At 37.4% G+C, this 27,454-nt stretch overlaps 2 long non-coding RNA genes across 3 annotated transcripts; both read left to right on the forward strand.

Moving 5' to 3' along the window:
- Nucleotides 1–10,619: 10,619 nt before the first annotated feature.
- LOC124156839 lies at nt 10,620–11,067 on the forward strand. 2 transcript variants are annotated; one of them, XR_006864402.1, is made up of 2 exons: nt 10,620–10,687; nt 10,832–11,067. It is a non-coding gene; the product is annotated as an uncharacterized LOC124156839 (long non-coding RNA). The 2 variants fall into 2 exon arrangements; XR_006864403.1 differs by having other exon boundaries at nt 10,627–10,692.
- A 73-nt stretch (nt 11,068–11,140) lies between these two features.
- Nucleotides 11,141–13,985, forward strand: LOC124157132. Its single transcript, XR_006864541.1, has 2 exons — nt 11,141–11,327; nt 12,509–13,985. It is a non-coding gene; the product is annotated as an uncharacterized LOC124157132 (long non-coding RNA).
- The last annotated feature ends 13,469 nt before the right edge of the window (nt 13,986–27,454 follow it).

Below are 27,454 nucleotides of genomic sequence, written 5' to 3' on the forward strand. Positions count from 1 at the left end.
AAATTATAACGAATACTCTTTTGACATGCCTCATACGACAGCTGTCCTGCAGATTTCAATAAAGAACCAACTAGTAATATTAAACTTTCATGTTTACTCACACTATAATTTTTTAGAAAGTTATCTACCTGGGAAAGCGAGATATTATTTTAACAATATCAATTTAAGCATCGCAATGTATGATCCCAGAATATGTACTGTTCTAATGATGTGATCCGCTTTGTCTTGATGAGAAGTTAACTAGTAAGGTAAAACGGAATCGCTATATTTAGTTCGAGGTAAATTTTTTGACGAACGCAGAAATTTTCATCGAAGACTGGAAACAGACATCCTCGTAAGACCTAAAGGGAACTATTTTTAAATTCAGGGGAAATGATCCATGCGTAATAGGAGCATCGAAAAGGATAGGTATCCCAGTAGTGTAAAATATTTTCTAGTTTTAAATGCAATTTCAAGAAATTAAAGCACTGAAAGCTGACTTTTCTTGGTGCTTAGTCGAAGTACAGATTGCTTTCAAATTTCCATTAAAATGCTATGCACTCCGCTTTTTGCACAAATAACCTTGAGGCCGGTTCATTGAAAAAATTATCAATTGATGATTCGAACCCTTTCGAGTATTTTAGCGCTTGAATTCTTCAAGCGGGTAATAATGGGTACAGGTGCATTGCCGTTTTCGTGAGTTTAATTATTGTGTCCGTAAGTACGGAAAATAGCGTAAAAGTCAATCAATATGTCGTTTCAAGAGAAGTAATAGACACTGATTCTGAGTACGCTCATTCACCGTCAACGACTTTGACGTCTTGTTAGCAAAAATTGTGAAGGGGATGATAAAAGCGTCGAAATATCTCCTTAAATTTAAATATTTCGTAATGCAGAGCATTAGAATATAAACGATTGATAGACATTTGGAATATAACCACTATATTTGATACATTATACTAATGCATATATTCGAGATTCGAATGCCCATTCATCAATGACGACATTCAAAGAAAAAATTAAAGCGGGACCTGGTGAAAATAGCGCCAAAAATTAGCGTTTGATTTGGTGTATTTTGAATAGACGGGACAGTTTGTTTGAATATTTGGCAGTGTCGTCACTTTTTTCAATGCGCTTTGAAACCGGTTTTTTTCAGCTCTAACCGTGAAAGAAAACACCTCGAAAAGAAAATAACTTGTAAGTGTGAACGGAATTAAGAAGCAAATTCCAGAAAAGACATCGATGCGTCTAAGAAACAACTCAACTTATTTTCAATAACTTGTGGGCCACATTTAGGTATTATAGTTCTGCATAAGAATGATAGATGGCGTTAAAGTAAGGCTATTTTTTCCATAAACGCCTCGTGCCATACAGCTATTCTTTCGTTAATCCTCATATATACTTATTTCTAATGCTTTCTATAAAACGGCATTTATGTGGAAGAAGAAGGGTAAATTGTTTTCGACTTGCGTCGGTAAACCCTGTACTTGTTTCGGCAAAAGGTGAGGTACCTCTTTTCATAATGGCACACTTCTCTTTATATCTTCAATTTACTTTAAACCTCTTTTCCCTCTCAACCCCAACCCCATCTCTTTCAAAGGCCAACAATCACCTGTAAGTGTCATGGACACCATTCCCAGCCGCTCAAACCGAATGCACCCTGAGCTCAACTGCAGAGCCACCATTCTTCTCTCGCAAGCTCCGCTCGTTCTCTTGAGAATAAAACTAAATACGTTTAGGGTCCGCAAAGCTGTAAATCTACAGGATTTCCGCGACTGTGTGCCTTTTTCTAAAGTACGACCGTGCACCAAGAGGCGTAACTACGGTGTACAATATTCCCAAGAACCCAAAAAGAAAGGAAACGACTAAATGCCAGTAAAAGCTTCGTTTATTTGCCGAGTCCGAGAAAAACATAGAAAAACCAATAACCTGGATTGCGATTTCATTTCGAAACGATGAATCGTATATTTTGCTTAAACAATGCATGGTAATCACATTAATTTCCTTCTGAGGTGGAGGGTTGAATCTGATAGCAAGTAAGGAATGGCCGAAGGATATATTACGTTCATTACATGAATTTTTACGTGCTCAAATTAAACCTTATTTCCCCCATGGGATTGGCTCACAAATGTAGCAGTGATCCGCAAAATGCCTCCGTAACAAGTATCACAGATTACTCATATGAGTGGTAATGAGAGGATTAGAAAATTAAGTTCTCAAATTGTGTGATAGGCTAAATGAATGGATAAAGCAGGCAATGAGAAAAACAGAACACAGCATAAAATGAAAGCACTTCGAAAGACTATGAAAAAATAACTTTCTGGTAATAAGGCTACAAGGAGAAAATATGAAAATATGTGACGAATATTTTGCGTAGAACTGCACAGAATTGCATTGCATGATCTACCATAGGGAACATGACAAAACGTGTGGAAAAGTTAATTGGCATCAATGTAAATGCGTAAATGAGATTAATAGTAAGAAATTGCACGGATGATCAAATTTATAACGAAAGTTATCCAAAAAAAGACGGCAGTATGTAGTTTATACCGTTCAATTGGAAGGAAAAATACAAATAGGGAGCAATGCACTGAAGACGGCTTTGCGACGTGCACGTGTGCTATGCTCTTACTAATAGGTAGCAACCAAAAGGAAAAAAATAGAAAAAACGATTGCTCTTCATTAGCAAAAAACGTATGATTGAACAGTAAATATCATCAGCATTAAATGGTACACCGATTTCATAAAATTATTTTTACAGCAATTACTAACGAATAAATTATGTCCACCAAAGCCATGTCTCATTAGCGTACGATAAAATGAAGTATTCACATGCATGCCAAAAGATCTTTTTCATACTCATTAGGGCGGAAATGAAGTCTACCCTCGGATGCGAATAGAGATCAATGCAGACTAAAATCTAGCATTGCAGTTCAAGGGACTCCAATTAATTACACATTATAGCTAGCAGTCGACCTATTACATATTTTATTTTTCGCTTAATTTTTAACGAAGCTCCGCGCTTTCCTCCTCATATTTCAAAATCCCGAAAGCATTCCGCGGCTTTTTTCCCCTTAAATGTCTTGCATTGAAACCGCGGACCCAGGATTTTTTTCTCGGCTCAACTCCTGTCTCCAGGAATTAAGTATATTTTTTTCGTCTAAACGACGCTAATTACGCCTGAATGCGACTTGAATGCGTTACAAACGAGCGGAAACGACCGTGATGAAAAGAAAACGGAAGCTCGTGGACGCGTATGAATGCATTACGGGAAGAAAGTATGACGCAAAAGATCTCATTACCGTTAGAGGTCAGCAACATAATCCTTCTCCCTTCTCCTTACACATCATTCACGGAAACCTCTCCATTTTAAAAAGTCTGCATAACATCTAGAGCCATTTTAACCTCACCTTAACCATTCGCTACAGCATTAGTCATTTGAATAACAACTCATTCATCAAGTAGTACAAAAATTGCTAAGTTTTAGAGCATATTCACAGCTATTTCGTTCGTTTTGAGCGAACGACAGAAAGAGTGGGTTCAATTTGCAGCTGGGCCGTTTTGGCCTTCCGGCTTACATAATGCCTTGCGTTTCCTAGCCAAATATTGCAGGTGGCTGTTTCAATCAGTGGCAGTTTCATCAGCAACTAGTGTAAATTAACTAGCCTAACTTCTGCCCAGGAGATGTGAAATTCCCGGTACATCTCTTTCCCAATCCACCTGGTCTGAAAATATGTACACATATAAATCTATCTGAAAATATCTGCACTGAAGCTTCAAGGCGAAGGTTACCAACAGTCTCATTTCTTACTTTATATCAATGCCAATTATTGGACCTAGTTATAATTCTTGTGAAAAATCCCAAAGAAGACAAAAATTTTCAGATATAAATATATATAAAAAAAGGTAAAATAAAAATTATAAATAGGATAACATGGCACAAGAATATTCCAATATGCAGTAAAGGCAATGAAGAAATCTTTCCCTTAGAATACCATAAGCCAAATGGTCTCACATTGTTCGCGTATGTTCTTATTCAGGGCATTCGAAAGCTTTTATATAAGAATCAGGGACGCTGTACTATAGGTATCATTCTTCGGCAGCACAGCTTTTCGGGGAAAGTGTGCTGCTTTAGGCGTTTGAATTTATGAGCTGCGAGAAGGCTGTGAGGAAATACGCTTCATTGAAATTGTCACCAAAACAGCGTTTCAGGATAAAAAAACTTCTATGTTCAACACCTTTGAAACACAAACCTAAAGCAAATAACTAAGGCAGAAAACGAACTGTTTACCCACTGTTTAGTTGCAAAGAACCATCTCACGACCTTATACAAAACAAAAGATTTCTTCAACTGCAACTTCAGCATTGTACATGAAAATATAAAAATCTTTACCGGCTGCAATGAAGAAGATTTTTAGCATGACTTATAATATATGGCCTCAGTATTTTTTCCCGCCTCCACTCTGCATATCTCCAATACGCATGCCTAGTAAATAAACCAAATATAAATAATCTCACACCATAACCAAATTTCTGCATCAAAGATTTTTCCAAGGAACGGCAATTTAAAGTTTAAAGATTGCTCTTCTAGCTATCGGGGCCGATAGATTTGGATTTAAAATACTCACGATTGTGAAGAATAATTTATTTCTGCAGTGAATGTAGCACGAATAAGTACTGCGAGCACTTGCGAAAGACAATCAACTGACTTGATGACAGAATCCATACAATCCGACTTACTGAATTTGTATTTGAAATAAATTGAAAGTCACTAGGCAGACATCTGTAAACGTGCATTTTTTTTAACTATGGACACTTTTGGATATTAACAAAAATAAAATGAGAAGAAAAGTGTAAAATATCCACGCACCCTTGGTCCTCTTCGTTTCCCGGTTTACCTATGGTTTTGGAGAGCACGTTTTAGTCAACATTCATCTCCTGCTGCTATTCATCATCAAGGGACATAAATACGGCATCAGCCTTCCCCAACCACATGCCACTCCCCAACTCCCTCCCTCCAACCCTGCCTTCTATCTTCCGAGGCCAGGCCATCTCATTCCCACTGCGCCAACGAGTGGATATCCCAAATGCGGCAACCACCGCTCCCGCTCCCTCCACATTCCCTTCCACCTGTCTTCTCCGCCACCTTTCACACATGTCCCACCATCCTCATTACTTGCCAACGTCCTCATCGCTTCTACAACCAACCCCTTACCAGGCTTACACTCACTTCTCTTTCCCTTCCATCTCGTTTGTGTAAAAGATAGGGAAACGGCGACCACTGCCATAGCCTCCTAGAAAGAAGGCCCGACCGCAGGTGACGGCATTGGCTCTGACGCCAGCATGAGTGGTGCTGTGTTGTGCCAAATGCCGTTGGAGACCATGTTGTTTACGATTAAATTTACGTTACGTCTCACCAAATTTTAGGGATTTTTGTGGTTAATTTGGTGAAAATTTGAAATTCTGAGGATATTGGAGTTTATTTTATTCTTGAAATTCATTCTCTGGGCTTCGGTTACGTGTTTGTGAGGAATTTCGTTAAAAATGCCTTTCACGTGTGTAGTGCCGGGATGCGAAGGAAAATCCTGAAACTCGGTTACGTAAATGTGATAGCGACGACGGTGATAGATAAATATCACGTTCCGCTATCACGTTCTGCTGCATCGAGTGATCATGTAAGCCACCGTCTTCGCGCGTATCACGTTCGTGATGTGACGTTGCACGCCAAAGATTCGAATCGCCTTTCACAGCAACGTATTTGGAGTCGGTATCATTGAGAAACCTCAAGAGCCAATTGAATCCTTCGGCACATCTCTGTCGTATAATGCAGCGTCAGCAGTGTCTTAGAAATAATAATAACAAACAACGATAACATTCAATGTAGGCTGGTTAAGGGTAAGCATTTCGCTTGGCCAATAGGTAATATTATGAGAAAGTACTATGGTAAAGTTATGGCGATAAGTATTACTATTTGATGTGTGATCACGCGCTTAACATAGTATGCTAATGCTCGACGGGAGATGGTCGTAACCTTAGATGGAAACTAATTTCTGTGAAAATGCTAATGGAAATGAAAAAAAAATTCGGTTATTAGGCGCTAGCGATTTGAAGGTAAGCAGTTAATAGTTGATCTTTAATTATTAAAAAACCTGAAAGGAGTTCAACGGTGTTGATGTATCGGAGAATGTTCTTGGAAAATGCTGGTGATAAAACTTCGATATAAAGTTATAGACATTCAAATCACGGATGTACTTTAATTATTAACTGAAATCTCTGAATCTGTACGTTTTTGGATTGAGATACGGTTCGTATTAAACCTTTGTAATATTATTTAGGTCTGAAATATTACTTTGTAGATAAAGCTATCACAGGAGCAATAGAGAAATAACAAGACATTGCACTGACTCCACCTAACTTCAAATTATCATATTACATTATTATCTGTTTCAAATGACTTAGCTTTTCCAGTATTTACCTAGAGAGGTAAATATCTGGAATATAAACTGAAGTGTTGCAGATGAATTATAAAGTGCCTCCATTCTTCCTGAAAGATCCCACTTCTTTGTAACTTCCTTCTAACAACTATGAATATAATTGATGTGTCCCATTTGCATTTTACTTAAGTTTAGCCTACCATTATCTCGTGAACTTTTTAAATTGTGCCCTTACAGGATTCATTCGCAGTTTTTAAGCCTAGTTTGTAATTATAACTAAGAAGAACGAAACTATGCTCGTGCCAGTATTTACATTAGGGTAATTTGGGTAAATTACGAGTGATTCGTTATATTGTTTTAGGTCTTATCTCCGCAAAATATTGACTGGAATGATTTCGGTCCAAATGTAACCAAATGTTAAATTGGAAAAAAACGGATGGTTCAAAAATTTCAACGAAATTAACGCATATATTTTTATGTTAAATACTCTTCAACTATTTCAGAAAGTATTTATGAATAAAAATTGGCATGGACTAAGGTAATTAAATATTTTGTCGATGAAAATTGACGCATCATATTCCCCAGCCGCCGTGATAGACACGTTTCACCATCAGTTTCGCACACGATACGTCGACGACGGCGACAGGGTGATAAAAAGTGCTTTCACGGATACATAAGCGCTGTGATGACCATCCGTCGTCAGTATCATGTTGCCTCTAATAACGACGCGACGTCGATCTCACCCTTCTCACAGTTACATAGTCGAGGTGCAGGAGTGGACTAAGTTGGACTGCAGGAGTCCAACGCTCAAGTTTCAAGACCTTTCAAAAAAACAAGTCCAAACTTTCCAAAAGATCCTGAATTGAAGAGCAATTGGATTTGGGTGATCAGAAGAGACAATTTCACCCCTACGAAAAACAGTAAGGAATGTGCCCTGTCTCGCTGTAATTATTTCAATGTAATTTCTAGCCAGATGTGGCTTGGGAATAGTAATGAACGACTCCAGTACTGAAAGCGGTGATTTTTAAGATTGTAGCGGCAAATCATTCGAAAATTCTTGTACTATTTTAGTTTTCTTCTTTGTTATCTTCTATTCAGTAAACGTCTGGTCAAAGGAGTTACTGCGAGTATGCAGCCAAGTTCATAGGATCAAATATTCTTTATTAGCTTGCCAATTAGTGCGTTATGCGTCGGAAACTCAATACTCAGTAAAAATATGCTATTTTAACTATACTTTCGTAACTAAGGGTTGAACACCTATTTGAATTATTTACGTTATAAGTTAACATTCAGGGGTGGTCTGGGGTTATTGGAGAGCCTCGGCTGGAGCACCTAAGGTTGGGTCCTCCTCAGTGGAGGATTCTATATAATATTCCCTACAAGAAAAATTTGAAAAATGCTCACAGGAAAACATTTCACAACCAATGAAGAACGACAAACAGTTCTTCTGGTAGTTCACTGCGCATTGATTTAAATCCCTCACATGTTTATAGAATACTCTTAACTCATAATAACGTTTATTTCGCGGCAGTTTTCCGACGAGATCTCTTGCATTTAGAGATGAAAAGTTTGTAATTTCAAATACGGACATACAGAAATCCTAAACTAACTCGAACCAATTACAATTTTGCGATTGCCATCTTGTGAGTGAGGAAAAATAGAGAATATTTTTGTTGTGCGTGCGCAACTTCCTCCTCTAATAATTCTTTCTCCCATACTTTCCGTCCATGGCACTGAGGCCCACGGTAATAGATACCCCTTAGTCAAAAACTCAGACAACTGATATGTGTAACTAATACCCAAAAATTTTAATCTGATATTTTTTCTCGATGAATTAATTGGGGTATCGGCTATCCAGAAACACCTGCTGGGATATCGGGTTTCGCTACGGAACTGGAGACTTTTGGAAGAGTGGACGAAGGAAAAAATTTAATGTCACAAGATCCTTAGTAGCACCCAAAATATACTGATATATGCACGGTTGCATTTGCTTTTGCCACCGTTGTCTCTTCTCATGAGGGAGATTCACGCGAACTCGTCGTTGTATTTGGCCTTAGCGTAGGACATGAGAGAGAAGACACGCGACCAGCGACCCAGCGCATACCGGACGCTTACGCGAGCGTTGTGGGGCCCCCCGCAGCTCGGGGCCCCCACTGTCCTCTGAATGGCAGTTCTCTACACTACTCCCTCATAGGATCACGAGGGGTATGTACTATGTGGTATATTATCAACAATCCAGAGGACTCTGGGGAGCCCCCTGAGCTCGGGGGGCCCTCGGCTAGCCAACCTGGCCAGACCACCCTTGGATATATCCTCGGGTGTTTTTGATAAAACTACTAGAGCCTTTTTATGTCAGGCGTAGTGCCTTATATTATGGGTGAAAGTAAATACTTTTTTTCAGGTATTTTTGCTTTCGGATGAATTTCAGCTAATGTGTCATTCCGTAAGACCAACGATATCTGCTTGATAAGCTGCATGGAAATCATTTCATCATGATAAAATTCGTCGAGAGTTCATTCATTCAACTTACAGAAATTAATTGTGTTTACATACCACCGCGAAAGTTAATATGCGTTTTTTCTTACAATAGTGAGTAGTGCAATGAACCGGAATTTAACGGTGTCCGGCTTTCATCATCTCAAATTATCTTATGCTCTATTTTCAAAAAAATATCATTGAGGCATACAACTAACACCTATATATACTATCCTAGTAATTTGATGTATTTCTCATGCAGAAATGCCTAATACTAGAAATGAAATGAACAAGTAATTTACATGGTACTTTCTAATTTATTAATTTTATGTATGTGAGCTTCACTTAACACCAAGTGATATCAGAAAATAATATGTGGCCTTGGAAGAGAGGACGGGGAAGACAATTCGTGTTGAATTTAAGGTGCCGAGATTGGAGGAAGGTGGCATTACCACACAGTTACCAAACTATCATCTAAAAGACAAAAAGGCATAGTGGTAGAAGTGATACATAGAACTGATGTGGATGTGTTTTTTGCAAGTGGTGTGGATGACGGTGGATAGTCGTCGGGGAAACTATTGAAGATGTTATGGCTTCTGCCAATGCTCTTTGAAATATTTTTTGTTTAAAAGAGAATAGCTGAACTTGCTTCACCAAATTAGATGAGGGTAAGAAGAAAAAATTGCAGATGTTATTGTGATTGATTGATGAAAAAACAAAATATCTGTATTTTAACTCTGTGTTTTTTCTTTCCTGCCACTAAAATTATTTGTGGTATTGACTGCATGCCTGGTAAGTAAGATCTTAAGTGTGGTTTAACAGATGTTTCACAGTTTTTTTTTTATGCTTACGCTGGTGATTTGGTCGGACTTGCTCTAGAATTATTATACGACTTTTTATTTGATTGGAACATCTACTGAAGTGACAATGAGACTTTCACTCGTCCCGAATAATTTTTCAGATACTAAAGCGCCTGGTACGGGTACGTTTTAGTAGCTGAGGCTGAACTATACGTAAATTTTTGCTTGCATTTTGATGAATTCTATCGTAATAACAGCAAATGTGTCAACTAATGTATGTTTCACTTTTGTGTTGAAGAATAAATTCACTTTGGATCAAAAACCTCTTCTAGAAAGTTATTTCAGATTTTAATCTTGGTAGGAAGTACTTCTAGCTCTCAACGACAATTTATGCGTCTCCTATTTGCTTTCGAACGAAATGTAAATTTTGGAAAATTATTAAATGAACACATATAAAATTAAATTCCTCAGAAATAGTTGGGCATACGAGCCCCTTCGATGTGGTTACCAGATGTGAACGTTTAAGTCAAAAATTTATAGCATAAATATTTATTTTTCCGCGTAAATACTTCTTTTTTAAATTCCATAACATAAGCTACCGAGGCAGGTAAATGAACTAGTAATAAAGTAGATTTTTTCTGGAGAACAGAGAGGTAAGTAGAATCTAATTCGTGGATTAGACGCAATACTAATGAATCGTTTCAGGTTGAAAATTATTCTTGTTTATGTGAACACGTATTTTATAGGAGCCCTCTAACTATTTTCTTAGTAACTTAGCAAATTAGGTATCAATTATCTGTTCACTACAGCAGCTAAACCAGCGTCGCAGACAGCACCACGGCTATTTCAACTCTGCTATGATATAGCGGTAGCAATACAATGAGTGACGTCACATGCCAGCGATCGGACCTCCTTTCTAGGTGGCTGTGCCACTGCACAACCATAGCTGTCCAAGAGGATAGGGCAAACTGGTTCCCTCGGACTGGATACCCTCTATAGGTGCGGTAAGCTGTATTTAAATTTGATTATTGAATTTTTAATTGTGAAATACGGTAATATCTCTTTATTGTTTTATTTTAAGACGTAATGGTGAATAATATTGCATAAAATGAAGAATTAAAGTTACTATATCGTTTTTTATAGGTGCGGTAAACAAGTAACGACGGGAATGCGCATCGATTCCATGGTTCCTTTCTGAAATATATGATCTTTGATACCAAGTTTTCCGTTGCTTGCGGTTTGAAATCTGTCGTGCCTCATTGCTTTTTTAAAGGCTAAAAGTGTTGAAAATGTGCTTCAAGCTAAATTTAAAGTGAGATAACGCTTGATATTACGTAGCAAATGTGTTGTCAGTGGCTGTCAATGAAAATGCAGTGAAATATTCCGATTTCCGTGACCACTCACCAAGTAAGGTTTTGTTGATTTTGTCAAACATTTATTTTATCTGTCATTTTATGGGGTTTTTGTTGCTAATGTTGCCATTATTTCTTTAAGGGATACTCAACATTGTAATCCGAGGATATCTACCTTGAAGGAAATGGCTATGTTGTTTGTGCGGTTTGACTGCTCATACTACTCAGACGGCTACACAGGCTATGAAAGTGGCTGTAAACGCCGTGTACGCGGTCATTTATGTCGTGTAAGTATTTGATGTATGTAGTGCTCAATTTCTGGATAAAAATATTGTCTGAAATGTTTTACCTTGCGCGATTGTACGTAGATGTGCGTTTTCTTTTGCTGTTGGATGTAGTTGATTACCTAATGCGGTATGTGATTAATGGTCACTGTGTTATAGTTAATTGAGTTGTCAGTTTGAGTTTATTTACCAATGAAATGATAATGTATAAAGCCTTGAAAATAGAGATAAAATTTCCGGTATTAAAAACTTGAGAGCTATATTAGGTGACGGTCTCAGTACAACTGCATTCTGTGTAAGTGATCATGACGGTGAATTAACACCGACGTTAAGGATATCATTTTCATTGTGCTGATTTGTATGTATTATGCTAATTTGTTGGCAATTTCGTGTACAGCGAATTGCCAGGACTATTGTTTTTATGCCGATATTCTGCATGACTTATCTTATTTGTATTGCATTGATTTGGCAATCTTCAGAAACCATGTTATACCATAAATGCTGATAGCTCTTTAAAAATAATTTTTTTGCCCTCTCTATTTAAATAATAAAGATATGTCAAGGACCAAGTTACAGCATACCCAAGTTTGTGCGGGTCAGAGACTAATTTTGTGGTGGCATTGATATGGAATGACTTGTATTTGGTATTCAGAATACCGTTTTGTTTTGTACATGGCTTTCTACGTGACATCAGAAGAAGTGGTGAGAATTATGTGGCAACCCTAATTTGTTCTTACAAGATGTTGCTAAGCTAAATAATAACTTCATTATTTGTGGAAGACATTTTTTCAGAGAGTAATTTACAAATGAAACCCTCAATCAAATTTTAATGCCTTGCCATCTCTGTTTTTTCTGTTGCCTCTTATAAATCCATTGTTAAAATTTCCTCTGGTGTGAATATGGTTGCTTCTACATCACATGGTAAAGAAGGTGAAAGCTCTTGCATATCACAAGTAACTTTGTATCTACTCATCCACATCGATGCAAATTTATATTGTGCATGAAATTCATAATTAATCATTTAGCTTTGCCAGTATTTTTTCTAAGCAAATTATGTCCATGGTGTTCTATGAAAGGTTGCATTTCATAACAGAATAATCAGCAAATTGCTATTACATATGCATTCAATGCTTTCATTTTGGCCATTATCATCAAATTACAGTTGCCTTTTACATTTTTTGCAGCTAGCTGTTCGATGCATTTTGGTGACCTCGTGTTAGAATTCTCCTCACAAGGATGGTGGAAGTGTGTTGCTGTTGAACTAAAGGTCATGTAATTATTATTTTATTTTTGCTTACATTTAGATTTTATATCTCTTGTGGCCCTATACCACACGGGAATTTAAATGACTCTTTTAAAACTCTGCTGCATCTTGAGTGCATTTTAGTATGTAGTGATATTTATGCAGTATTTAAATCTCTGGTGGCCATAATAATTTAATGTGTATCACCTTCATGAGGCCATTGGCTTGTTCAAAATGTCTCTCACCTACATTTTTTGTTTCAGTATATTTTTAATTATTTGTTGCTGCAAGATGGATCAGAGACACAACGTGAAGTACACTGTCTGTGCCCAGTTTAATTTTTTATGATAATATTGACAGAGTTTTGGGCCCTTTACGTATATTTACAGGCATATTGGAATTATCATACAGGAATATTTTTTACACTGTGACAGTACCAAATATCTTAGATAATATCTTAATGTGAATCTTCATTGGTGACTACATATTACAAGAATAATGAAATTACTACTGGTATCCACTTGATTGGGAAACTTACTTGCCCCAACTACCTCCACGCAGACTAGGTCTTATCAACTATGCACAAATTCATTCCTATTTAGACTACAAAATTTTCCTCTGGGGAAATGCTAGTGTAGCTAGAGATGGAGCAATTTCTATGTGAAAGGTGGCTGTTAAATCATTGTTAAGGGTTTCAATAAGGACACTCACTCTGCCATGTACTTATTATATTGTCATGAATTTTTTTACGTTTGTCTGTAGTAATCAACATATGCTGATGCCTAATTCAGCTATACATAGCCATGTGAAATGTGGTAAAGAAAATGTTCATCTGGCTAATCAGCCACTGAACATAAGCAACAAGGGTCCTCAATTCGGCCTCAATGACCGTCAATAAGATTCCTAATTCAATTAAACATTTAGCCTGCCAAAATATCTTTAAAAATAAATTAAAGCATCTGCATATCCATAAATGCTACTACAGCATCGTTGAGATTTTGAATGATAACTTTTTTGTAATCTGCATTTTACTGCTTGTTTCTTCTTTTGTATGTATTTTTTCTATGATTATGCCCTATGTTATTCATGTTAACCTGCAGGACATTAAACGTTGTTATTATTATAATTTTTTAATAAGGATGGTGGCACACTTGCCTTTTTTTAATGCAGATTCATTAATGTTGGTAATTTCTTTCAGGGTTTCTTTGTTGGAGTAAATATCAAGGATCATCACTATGGAGAAAATTAGTGGCTTTTATTCCTCTAAGCAATGTACAGTAAAATGTATTTTATTGGAATGTGTGATGTATTTTTAATCATCATGGATTAATGTTGACATCTGCTGTGTTTGACTGCAATTGTATTGATTTTGCTGTGTTTACTGCTCATTATTTCGTTAATTAAATCTTTATTAGGAAGTGCAATTTTTTTTATTTTCTATCTCCCAGTATACCAAAGCGTGCAACCCGTGATTTATTGCAGCAATTTCACTAATAATCTCTAAGCTTCGCAGTACCCAGAGATTATTTTGGTAAATATTTGATTCTACATAATGATCAGTAATTCTTGGTGAATAAATTCCTATTAGGGTGAGATGTTCGAGTTTCAAGATGCTTCAAACAATAAGTATATTATGAAGTCCAGTTGTATAATTAGTCTTTTAATTTCAGGGAATGTTTTTTTCTAGGGAGGTTTGGTCTATTGCTCACTTTTCTCACTATTGCTTTCTCACTTTTACATATTTGATATGTTGGTGTTAATTTGAGTTGTAATAAACCAAGACTCCTTGGAAAAAAATATCCCTTTTAAAACTACTGGAATAAATGGAATAGGCAGTGAGGCCGATTTGAATTTCCCGGTGACAACTAACGCCATCTATTGCTGCGTATGAGCACTAGGTCGGCCGGGCCACGAATTTAACACACAGTCGACACTCCTTGGCACAACTATCCCATCACTCTGTATTGGCCCACTAGAAGGCACTCGATAGCTATTTTGCATTCCTCGGTAGTTTTAATGAAGCGTGGAATCTCACTAATGGAACGGGTAGCTTAGGCAATGATGGGTTATAATACTCGCACTTTGTCTACCGCGGCAGAGATACCAAGACAAATTTGAGAAGGTTTTCTTTTCATGTAAGTGTATGAAATAAAAACAGGTGACGATATTTTTACTTGTAGTAGTCAAATTCAAAAAAGTAAACTGTCAGAATCATGCAAATAATCTTTATCAAAACATTCATTAATTTCTTGGCCCATAGTTTGCAAAATTTATTCGTAACTTAAAGGTTTTTCTCCTTTTACAGCCTTGATACGGAAGAAATTTTGAAGCATTGGCCTTCGAAAGAATTTCAAAATTTTTACGAGAGGCCACCCTTACTGGTTCCAAAACTATAAAAATTGCAAATTCAAAAGGTAAAGTATGCCTAAGCTTTCTTTCTGGTGACCCATAAACTCGGATCATGTAATTTAACAATCATTTACCTACTCACTAATGTAATTAATACCTATTGTTGTGTGAGAAGTAGTGATTTAGTTATTTTTTTCATTTTTAAGCTTAATTTCCTTTTATAAAGTTGCGTTATTTGTCTCTTGGTATGTTTAATGTTCGTTTTCTGTTAGAAAAAGAAATTATTCTTATTCCAGTTCGTTGTTCAATGAAAACACTGTATATATCAATTGGTAGTAATGCATATTGCCACTTCCTTTATTTGTGTTTTCAGATTGTTTTATGACTATGTTAATTGTACTGCTCACCACTTTAATAATTTGTATGTTGCAAAGGATTTAAAACTCCTACAGCAATAAATGAGTTAGTTATTATTATTATTAAACTTAGTTACTTTTTGGGCAGATTCTATCTCTGCCTATTTTCCCATAAATCTACCATTTGTTTCCATCGATAACCCCTTTTCTATCCCTTTCATTTCATTCACTACACCATTAACACCGTTCTTTTTGCGCTAACTGCGATTCGCAATCATGCGGTTGTACACTGCGTGAAATATAGCTTAGTAAAAGCAAAATTTTCTGCGTAATGTAAGTACGGTTGCTCTAGACGTTAACGTGTTGTGCTTGACCATTGGAAAGAGGTATGCCATACATTACTGTTGCACGTTTTTGATTGCTCTATCATCCTAACTTCATGGGTGCATTCCGCAAGAGAGATGCAAGCCCTGCCATGCGTCTGCTGTCCGGCTGTCACCCCTTTCAGCTTGAACCCTACGCCTCAACCCCTAACCGCTGCTCTCTATCTCATCCTCTCCCCTTTTCAACCGGCACTCTTCCTTCGCAAAAGCTTTTCAGCAGATCCCCTTACATCTCTTACTCATCACCGTAACTTCTCTCTCTTATACTCTCTCCTCAACCTAAAGCCATTCAATTCCATCCCGTTTTCATCAACTCAGTCAGTGTTCCCTTCTGCACTGCCTTTACTTGGCGACGCGTTGGCAGAGAGAAAGCGTGAAATATATAAAACGTTCTTTTGGAGCAAATTCTCATTTATTCTTTTTAACGAGGAACGAGATATTGCCTTCCCTGCCACCTATATGCCAAAACCGAATCACCCAAAGCCGATATGTCATCGCTCGTCCTCTGAACACTTTGCTATTAACGAGTAATACTTGCATACATTTCTCATGGGACCTAAAAAGCGTTCTGGCGTAGAGTCTGGAATGAAGAGTTCACAATAAACTTCAGCAAGTATACCACCGTGATTATCCTATCCTATTAGGTGACAGAAGTTAAATATCTAGGAGTTACCATAACGTCAAACCTATCACAAGCGGACGCGAGGAACACAAGTATAAATTAAATATATACATGCGGCAATGGCCTTAGGTCACTAGGAAGCATTAAAAGTGTGGTGAAAACGTGAATTGCACCAGAAAAACTCCACAAGGAATGCTGACCAAATGCTATCAAAGATTTACAAATTTTCTTGCCTTTCCAAAAATACTCCTCATTTAAATTAAGATACGTATAGCGTTCAAATATCCGAGAGTTAGGACGACTACAAAATGTAGAGAGGAACATGCCTATACATAAGAAATATAAGTGGCAAGAACGTGAAGTAAATAGGATATATGAACTAACGTTACGTGAGAGCGTGAAAAATTGAAAGAATTATTTAAAGATAATGACTGCTGGTTCGGCCATGGGGAACCGACTTCAGTGCAAATTCGATTCAAATGATGCAGTTGGATTTGAGTTCCAACAACTCGTTAAGTACTCAAAAGTGACTTTTTTCCCTTGATTTTTGTCAATCACGACCATTTTATAATAATTTTTATCAAAAATTTTTATGATCCCTCCACCAACTGATCTCTGGTTGTTTCTGAATAACTGCAACCATAGCTTTATTTTTTGCATCAATAGACTAGCCAATGGAGATTTATACATGGATTTTTAAGTAGAATGTCCAAAAAATAAAGTAGAGAAGGCTGGAAATTGCCTAAGTTCAAAAATGATCTGAGAAGCCCAAATAAAAATAGGGAATGAAAACTAATTCAATTAAATCTAGGCAACATTAAGCCATCAATTAGACTCAAACATCATAGACCTCTTTGACTAGAAATAAGGAAAAATTACTAATCGTCTAAAATAGATGACCACCCAAATCGAACGGTCATTCATATGCCAACGGAATAGCATAGAAAATCCCAGCAATCAATGGAATCGGATTTAATGCTACCCATAAAGCAAGAGGGGAAAATCGACCTAACAGCAAGCCTAACTAAATACACAGAAAGAACTCCAGTAGAAATGAAGTGCATACGAAGATATCTTGGGAAATAGATTCCATAGCTAAGGGCAAAATGTGTGGAAGTGGTGTAAATAGAAGTAGTTTTTGAATGTGACAAGGAAAGAAAGAAGAACTATTAATAGGGATCTAAGAAAAGGTTTTAAAAACCAATAAGTCTTCTTCGTACATGATTCATAATTTTTTAAAGAATATTTTTCCGAAAAATTAGGGGTTAAAACAAAAAGCTCCACGATGGCATTCCCACTCTAAAAGACAGTCAATTACTGCGATATATAATCATTAGGGAAGATGCCACAGGTGAACACAAAGGTGACACATAAATAGGGCCAGTAAACACGCGTAGAGTGCATAGACACATTAATCCAACGGTTATCACTTCATAGAGAGTAGATAGGATAACCTTTTACTATACTCCAATAGAACTCTCTGGTGAAAATACCAACCGTAAACACAATGGAAATAGATCAACTGTAATAGCAGTCCTTTATTTTCTCACAAAAGCAGGTTTACTAGCTCTCTGTCACATATACCTCACAGAAAAGACCTGAGGAAGAAATACGCTGGATATAGGACTACGCACCTCATGTATTTTTTTACCTCACACGGCAACGAGAAAAAGGTTTCTGATATTACACAAAAAGAAAAACACACATCGTATTCTAAGAGATACTTTTGTGAGGAAAGCAGAACTTAAGACGGAAAGTATTCGAGAGCCACGGATAGAAACAAATAGCTTACCAATTCAAATACAAAGAAAGTAGGTACGCTCAACAACAGTACATAGGTATTCGAAAAACTCGACTACGAGATAGACACGGGCATATACTTGCAAGAGTGAGTCAGGGTAAACATAATACCTTCTACATGAGTAGATGCACTCGCTGCACGACTTAAGAGAAGAGGTCCTTTCACAATACGACTGCGCTACGGAAGAATTGACATTTATTCAACGGTATATCCGCTGAATTACTCAGAACTTGCAGCGTTTTTCCTATCCTCTTCCCAGAGAACTCGATAAAAATAACAAAATCGCAGACGTATGGTCCTAATCCACGGAGGTAATGCAGAAGCGTTTTTGAAGCAGGGCTGAAGGAAAGGGTGTCTTTAACAGGCATCGATGTATGGATGAAGGGTACTGAGGGGGTAGGTGAAGTTAAAAATGGTTTCAGAGGTGTATTATAGGTGAGCTAGGGATGTGAAGAAGGAGAATAGAATTTATAGAAAAGAGCGGAAGGGAGTAAGTAGGTCTTATTGCGAAGAGATGCGTTCGCGCCTCTTGTGCCACACGAGTTTTTAGTTCTGGCTGTTGTCGCTAGTGGCGCGGGGGAGGCGGGCTTCGCCACCGATCGAGGACTCAGCAGAGAGAAGTGAAGAGAGGACGCTTGCTCGTTCCCGCAATTGTGTTGGGCGCTATTGTTTTCAATGAAAGCTATCCTATAATTAATATTATCAATAAACCAGGAATATAAAATCACGCCTTTGATTTAGCGTTGCAGCAGGTTAATTCCCATATGAAGAGGAACTTGCAAGTCTGTAAGGGGGGCAAGCCGGGGTAATCGGCGAAATGCTCCTTGTAAACCTATCTTAACCTGGAATAATATTTTATTAATAATGGAAGCCACAGCAAGACTAATCGTTTCAACGTGAAAACGAACAATAGTGAAAAGATTTTCACACCAACGAAAGATGAGCCGAAGAAAATATGCATAATTTTGAGGCTGAATGTTTAAGGAAAAAGTAAGGGGAAAAGTGTGATAAAAAACTGCAATTCTGAAGGTTGCGAAGTCGGAATACGTATCACAAGATGACAATCCCGAGGAGGACAAACATAAATGAACAGAAGAAGTAGGGGGCAAAAAATAAGGAATTGCAGGTAAAATAGTTAAGTCTAATGATTAAATACCTATTCAATGGTATAAGAGAAAGAAGTCTTCGAGGTAGTAAGTATTATTACACATTGGTGTGTAAGGTGTGAAAAATTAAATTATTTGAAGAGGAGAACGCGGATGTACTTATATATTTCATTAAGGCGTTCTTGCCACGCACATTGGGAGAAGAGGTCAATTTTCCTCGCTTACTCGACCCTCGAAAGGGAGCTATCCCTTCATTGGAGTTGTTCGCGGCGACATGCAAATTTCCAGACGAAAACCTATCGCGAAATGTCTTAAAAGGCTTTCATCATCTCCTCCACTTGGATTTAGCCATTGAAGAGGAGAAGTTGCGACTCTTCCTCCAAGGCATTATGAACGAATTTCTATATCCTCATCTAGCTATCAGCTTTTTCCCTTCGCCAAGGCGTCGTCTACCCGCTTGTCACCCATGCAACTTGAAGTGCGTTTCAAAGGTACCTCAGGGGCAACGGATTGGAAACGTAATCCGTATTTCCTTCTCACAAAAAGTGTGTAATCGATGCGAAAAATTGGCGAAAATACACACGTGCACATGGGAACAAGGTCAGCATATTTCATTTCACGCTTCCGTTTATTGCTCAATCTCCTCATGTTTATCTTGAAAGACAGGAATTGACAAAATTCTCTGGTAAGAAAAGGCTTTCGAAAGATAGAGTGAACGTTTCGAGCCACTGAAGCAAGATTAACGGCAGAGCCGAAATCAATGCGCAGAAAAAGTCTGAGGCCATAGCGATGAATGCATAGAGAAATGGATACTAATTCACCAATAAAGCAGTTAATACGTTACGTATATAGAAAAACTGGTCGCGCATTAGAACGGGATCCTTTGCAAGGTCAACTTAATAAGTCATTAAAAAATACTTTCAGGCTTAATTTATACTTGCGTGCATCATTCCCAAGCTGGGAGAATAAAGATAGGTTTTTATTAAGATCATAAAGTTTAGAAAGAGAAACATCAACTGCCTGGCGGGAAGAAAAAAAATTGGAATAAACAAAATTGAATTGGAATTGACAAAATTTTTGGTTTACGTGGTTGACAACATCGAAGACAGTTGATGGCAACTCTGTATGTTTCAATAACAAAAGAAGTAACAGGCAATAACATATTCATAATTTAGTGCAGAGAAAAAATATATGTAGCTTAAACCAATTTTATTTCCCTAGTTTCCTAAAAAAAATCACCTTTATTTCCATTCCGGGAAATATATCTTGCAATCTTTAAACCATTCAACGTGAGCATATTTTCATTAATGAATGAATACTTATTAATTTCTTATACATTTACTTCTTATTATTTTTTTGCGAAATGTTTTCATTATAATTTTGTGAGGAGTAAATTTAATTAACCATAAACCTATTCGAATAAAAATCAATTCTCATCTCCATTTAAATTATTTTCCAAATTATTTCTTTTTAGAAACGACTATCGTTAGAAGTCCATTTGCTGACGATGCTGACATCTACCGCCAGATTGGCGGAACTTTCGGAAGAATCGAGGACGCGACGGTTTTTTGCGACATACCCTTATTCCTCCCCACGCCAAGATGAGAGAAATTAAGGGTTGCAAGTACTGATGGTTCCGTCGTGAGCGACAGACATGCGCGATCGAGATCATCCGTTCGATCGAATGATAAAAGGAATCACTCCGACGAAGTACACAATACTTTTGCCAGTTTGTCGATCATTCACCGAATTTGGCCCTCGATCTTTCGCCATATTTAGCGATAAACAGCAGTCATGTTTGACGAAGGCAGTGACCGATATAGGTCCAAACCGACATTGGTCGTAATCGACGTAAGTAGCGACCGCCGGTCGACTATTCGGGATTAACTCACTCAAGGGAATGGTAAACGGTGATCGACATAGGCGAATCACGGGCGACATGGGCGGCGCTTGCCCCCCCCCCCCAAGACGCTTGAAAGATATACAAGATTTTTAATACGGTTATCATTACGTTCGTTTTGTTTTGTGTATTACGGAGCCTCGATTCTTAAATTATATATAAATCACTTAAATCACTTTCATATTAAAATAAAGAGAATATTTCGTATAGTATGCTATTGTTTGTTACAATGCACGTTGTTTTTAGTCTCAAATGTGATAAGACCGTTTGCCTATCAGACCCCCTGGATCAGCCCTTGGTGATCGACGTCACTGAAGCGACCAACTTAGCCCAATAACTAGTTGAAAGAGAACGTACACTACTTGAATTTGAGGGCCTGAAAACGATGATAAAGAATTACTACGATACGACAACTGAGAGCCTATGAGGATGGAGCACGGGTAAATGTCGTTACCTCCAATCCCAATAATGGGCCTATCAAACGGTCAAATATATGGGACAATAAAAATAGTGAATCATTTAGAGGATAGTCGTTCCCATCGGTGACAAATATGATTATGCAACAACAAAAATTTATTCGTGAAGCAATAGTTTTCTTTAACATATAAACTGAAACTACCACCAAAGTTACATACTGAAGTCATGAAACACAAGGTCTACTAGGTCGTTACATGCAGTGATATTAGTTATAGGTATATATAATATTCAATGAAAATAATTCTCACCGAAAACTCGAAATATGATCATTCCATCAAAAATATCTTCGGATAATCCTCGGAATTGCGGTTGGTATTTCAAATGCACTTTGTAATCAGGGGCTAAAAAAATTAAAATCCATTCCTCTTCATAGACACACGAATTACATATTGAAGTACACTGTGCGAATTCCGCGTACGAAATTCTCGCCCCAAACGATCTCTGGCAAAAATATTATATATCTCAACACTCGGTTAACTTGTTTAATAGCAGGTTACACCTTACACCACCAAAACTCTGTGATTCAATTTCCACTACTTGCTGCCATTCTGTTTACTTCTGTGCGTCTCCTGATTGGCCAGATTTTCGTTCACTTTTGTTTTTCAGTAAGAACCAAAGAAACTGCACATAGGAGGCCCGATTCCATCCCATAGAAGGCTGAATATTGCCACTTCGGTCTTATTTTTATCGGTTTTCAAAAATGTCCGCAGCGCTTTGATGAGTGCAATGCGATCCAATTTTTTCCGACAGTTTGCATTATCATTTATTAATTTCAAGGCAAGGAGTTTCATTGCCTTGAAAAATTAGGAAATATATCATATCATAATTTACTTAAATTTCGGTTAACACCCATAATTATGCCTTATTTCCCCGTGAAAATCGGATCACGTTGTTTGCCAGCGACGCGAGTGACGACTTTTGTAAACCCGTTTAACTACGCGGTAGGTGACGACAAATTTGGAGGAATTGTGAGAATCGTCTTTCGTAATAATCGTGGTCTAAACAATGGACAGTCTACTTTAGATGAATTTTGTTTAACTTTAATAAAAAAAAGAATTATGAGCTGATAATACTTTCATTACGTATGAGTGGAGTGTGAAAGATACTCAAAGAACAGTACTGCCAACTTGCTTTCAAAATTTGCGAGTTATTCAAATAAGTATGAACTTAAACAACAGGCGCTAAGTTTAAATTATGAATCGTTTCTCGTACAGGTACTACATTACCTCATTGAATGTCGGAAATTTTCATGGGTTCTACAATAGGAGTTACTTTAAACCATATCCGGCACCTACTTCGGCAATTTATTTCACACGCTTTGTTATTTACGAAGGTCAGCTCACGGTAACTTCCTCGTAAAGGTGGATTCTCAAGGAGGCGGAATGGACGAAACGTGCGGAAAAATATATTTAGCCAATCTGAATGCGACCCCTGCTTTCCTCTGCACTGCATTGGCTATCTGCTTGTCCCCAAGTTCCGTCGATTTTGCCTCCATGTGAGCCCAGCTTTACTCCAGAAAATCGTGTACAATGGGTGGGCCGGTTGGTAAGAGACAAAGTCACTAGGATGGTAATGTTAGTGATAGGAATTTTTGGTGCACATTTGGGGAAAGTTTGGCGAGTTATAAGAAATACAACTGACCTAGAGAGGTAGTGATGAGGTAACCTATAGTTACATTGGTAATGCCCACACCCTTGAAGATATGACGTGTGTTCACCACTTGTAGTGTTGAGGTATACAAGTGGGTTTTTTTTTGGATTTTGGAGACTTAATTGTCATGGCCTAGGATTACAGGCTCCTTCGTCAGTGAAGGATCAAAAATGGAACATAACAGGAAGATTTCAAATCCAAGCCCATCATTCAAAGGGATGCAAAAACAGCCAAAATTGCGGGGGGAGGGGGTTGCGTTCATTAATTTGGGCTCTTTCTCACCCTGTGATTCAATCTACACGTTGGTTTGAATATGTTGCAATATAGCATACCCCAGACAAAGCTACAGTTGAGTGAACCTTACTCATTCAGAGTATGGGAGTCAGTTCCTTTCCATGGGCCATGAAGAATTTTGTTTGGCCATTTCCTATCTCCTAAGGCCTTTTCCAGGATTTGTATCAGGTATTCATTATTACACTGAAGCCAAGCATTCTACCCAATAGGCTGCCTTGATCCTCAAATAGAGACATAGCTCAAAAAAATATGCACCACAATCTCTGATATTTGCAGATTGCTAGCCCCTCACAATCATGCTAGAAATAGGAACCAAAGATTGGTAGGAATGTAGGAACAGAACATGGGTTTGGTCAACCTTCTTTTTTTGTTTGACTTCTCCAAAATTTAAATATTTAATAATTCTATTCATCGTATTTCATTTATTGTATAAGCCTCTATTAGTTGAATAAAGCCTGAAAAATCAATGGTACTCTATCTTGCGATGAGATAATCTCCTTATGCATCTTAAATGTCGATGTATTGACTGGCACTAATGCTAAGATCAGGATTAGTGTTCTCACAATTAGTATGTGCAAAAATTAAATTTTGAGAGAATCCTTACCCTAATGCATGATGGTCAATATTTTCAATTTTGCACAGATAATGGTCATATTTTAATGTTATGCTATGAATTTACTCCTGCATGGTATTGTAACTCCATTTCTCCAATTTTATTTCAATAGAATATATGTTTTTTGCATTAGAGTAGAGCCTGCATCATTACTTTCATTTTATAAATCATAGGCAATAATAGTACTAATATGTTCAGAGAAATGTGACTTGGTATCTACAGGTGCATAAGACCACTAATAATGCATAAAAAATATTGTATTTGCATAGAATGAGAATAAATTCCTGGAGTCGTTCATGGAATACTTACCAAACATAATGGGGCTTTCAAAATAAATGCTGCTAAGTTTTTGAACCAATAACACTTTGAAGAACATGTTTTGATATTTAAAAAATTGTTGTGCAGATGTAAAAGGACATCATTTTATCAATGCATGACACAAATTAATACCATCAACAATTTAATGCATAAATGGTTTATAGTTTGACTATGAGCAGGAAAAGGAATTCTAAGGATACTGGCACTCATAGAGCCAGCCTTTGTAAGACAACTCATGGGAGATGGAGGCCTACCCTGTCGATTTCTGAAACAACAATGCCTGTTCGCTGTCCGTTTGAAGTCTGTTGATAGCCTGTTGGAGATTAGTGAACAGAGTATAAACAGCCAACGAACAATCTCGGGTCACTCACAAGTAGGAACAACTTACGAACAGCCTACCAACAGTTTGTACTCTGTTTGCAGCTTGTTCCTTAACAGGCAGGCAACAAGCATTTCGGGAACAATAGTGAACAAGCTTTTAACAGGCAGGGGCCGGTTGGTAGTATGTTTCACCGAACAGGGAGTGAACAGACAACAGTGAACAAACACTAAACACCCTATCGATTTACGTAAAAATAATGCCTGTTCGCTGTCAGTTTGGCGCCTTTTGTAGATTTTGAGAACAGATTATGAACAACGTACGAACAATTGTTTTAAGTTTCGGAATTTGGACAACAATTTGGATTAATCCAAATTTAATTGAGTACAAGGAAGTTTGATTGAATCCAAAGAAAATATCATCTACTTAAACAGTAATTATATACGGTTGAATTCATTATCACGATTACCATCAACCACGGATGACGGTTATTGAAGTGAGCACGCAAATTATATTAGCTATCTGCTCGGCTTACGCACGTTAAATACTTTACTTCGCCAATTACAGGCAGGGGCCGTATGTTTCAGCCAAAGAGTATGTACTCTGTGGTTTCAGCGGACTGGGAACGAACAGACAACAGTGAACGAACAGACAACAGTGAACGGACAGTCAACAGGCAAGGGCCGGTTCATAGTCCGTTTCACGGTACAGGGTACGAACAGAAAACAGTGAACAGCTAGTGAACAGGTTCTCAACAAGGACGGAAAGATAGCGTGGTGCTGCTACCTACCTATAGAAGATAGCAAACGCAAACAATGACGCCAATAACCGATACCGTTATCCGGACAGTTTACGAGCACATGGTCGACTGTGTTGTGGTGAAGTTGTTGGTTGCGGAGAAAACAGTTATTTATTTGATTATTATTTAACCTGTGCTAAATGCCCGCAGTGACGAATTAAGTAATTCGTGCATCCATTCAGTGATAGTGAAAGTCGTGAAGTGATATTTGTTCTTGAGTGTGTTTATTTAATAATTTATTGTCTCTTAAGTTTTTGAGCAAGTACTGAGATTTGTATTGTATTTGTATTATGCGTATGTGCGTTACGTCGCCAATAAGAACCAACAAACATTGCCAGAGGACTGTCTTTCTTGTAGGTTTGTTTGTGAGAAGTGAAATCATCGTGTTCATAAATATTCTTTAAAGGCGTGTTTCTCTTTTAAAATCACTCGTATTATATTGACATAGTGCAGAATCCGAGTTGTATTAATTTAAGGAAGTACATATTTCTTTGATGAAGGCATGTGAAATATTTGTTGATGTAGTGGTTGTTCTGTTAATGATGACAAAGCTTGCTTTTCTGCAACTATTCAAGATTTTTATAACTAATGGAATATGTGGAAAAGCACAATAAAAGTTTTTCTTACAATCATTCAAATGAATTTCAACTTTTAATTCTATTTTAACATCAATTATCTCTTGCCTATTATGTCCAACTTAGCAACAGCGAACAGTTAAGGAACAAAGTATGCGCATAGGGAGAGAACAGACAAATAACCATCTTCCCACATTGTCACAGACAAGGAACAGACAAGGCGTTCCAATTTACATTCTACGAACAGTCGCCTGCCTGTTCTCTCTTGGTCAAGGAACAGGGAACAAACAACCTAAGAAAACAGGCAATGAACTGACAGCGCACAGTCCCCTGCCTGTTCATTGTCTGTGGTCCAACAGGTAAGGAACAGAGAATGCCGCTTTCTTAACAGGGAGGGAACAGACAAGTAACCCTTTTCTCACAGACAAGGAACAGACAAGGCGTTCCAATTTACATTCTACGAACAGTCGCCTGCCTGTTCTCTCTTGGTCAGGGAACAGGGAACGAACAGCCAACTGACAGACAATGAACAGACTTTATTGTTACAGAAATCGACAGGGTAATTGATGGATAATTCAGCTGGGTACTCTGGCTTTAAACCAAATAAAGCAATTTCATATACCACCTTTTAATAGTTTCTCTGTGAATTTCTGAGTATAGGAACTTCCTACATATTTCTTATTCTGTTAGATAATTGAGGAATGCATCCACAGCTCATTAAATTATACACCTCTTCTTCATACTTTCAGTGCCAGTAGCTAATGGCATCAGTCAATGATGGATCCATAAAAAAAGAAAAAAAAACTATGCTTCAGATGGGTCCAGTAGGCTGGGGATGACATCCAAAAAAAATAGAGAAATTAATTCACGAACTTCTAACAGAACTATTTATCACACATTATTAGAGCAGTTCAATATTGAATTACAATACCCAATTTATTTTATTTTCTTTAGAAAATATTATATGCAACTTGGAAAAAATTGTGAAAAATGTTTTTTTTATTCATAAAGAGTTTCATAACAATGTTTGTAGGAGTAAAATAGGTAAGCCAGACTATGTTAAGGATCAACGGGAAAAAGTTGGCTGCAAGGGCGTACCCAGGATCAAAATTTGGAGGGGGTAAGCCATGCTTGTTCAAGTTGTAGGTAAGTTTTAGCATGGATAAGGTGAATTAAATTAAAATTTTCAAGGAAATTTTTAAAGCTCTCCATTAGTTTTTAATATTATTTGCTTGAAAAAATAATATTTTCCTTAAAGACATTTGCAATTTTTTCTTCTAGGGGAGAGGGGGGGGCAGCGGCGCCATAGAAGGAAAAATCCCAAA

Source organism: Ischnura elegans, chromosome 4, assembly GCF_921293095.1.
Source record: "Ischnura elegans chromosome 4, ioIscEleg1.1, whole genome shotgun sequence".
Classification (NCBI taxonomy): domain Eukaryota; kingdom Metazoa; phylum Arthropoda; class Insecta; order Odonata; family Coenagrionidae; genus Ischnura; species Ischnura elegans.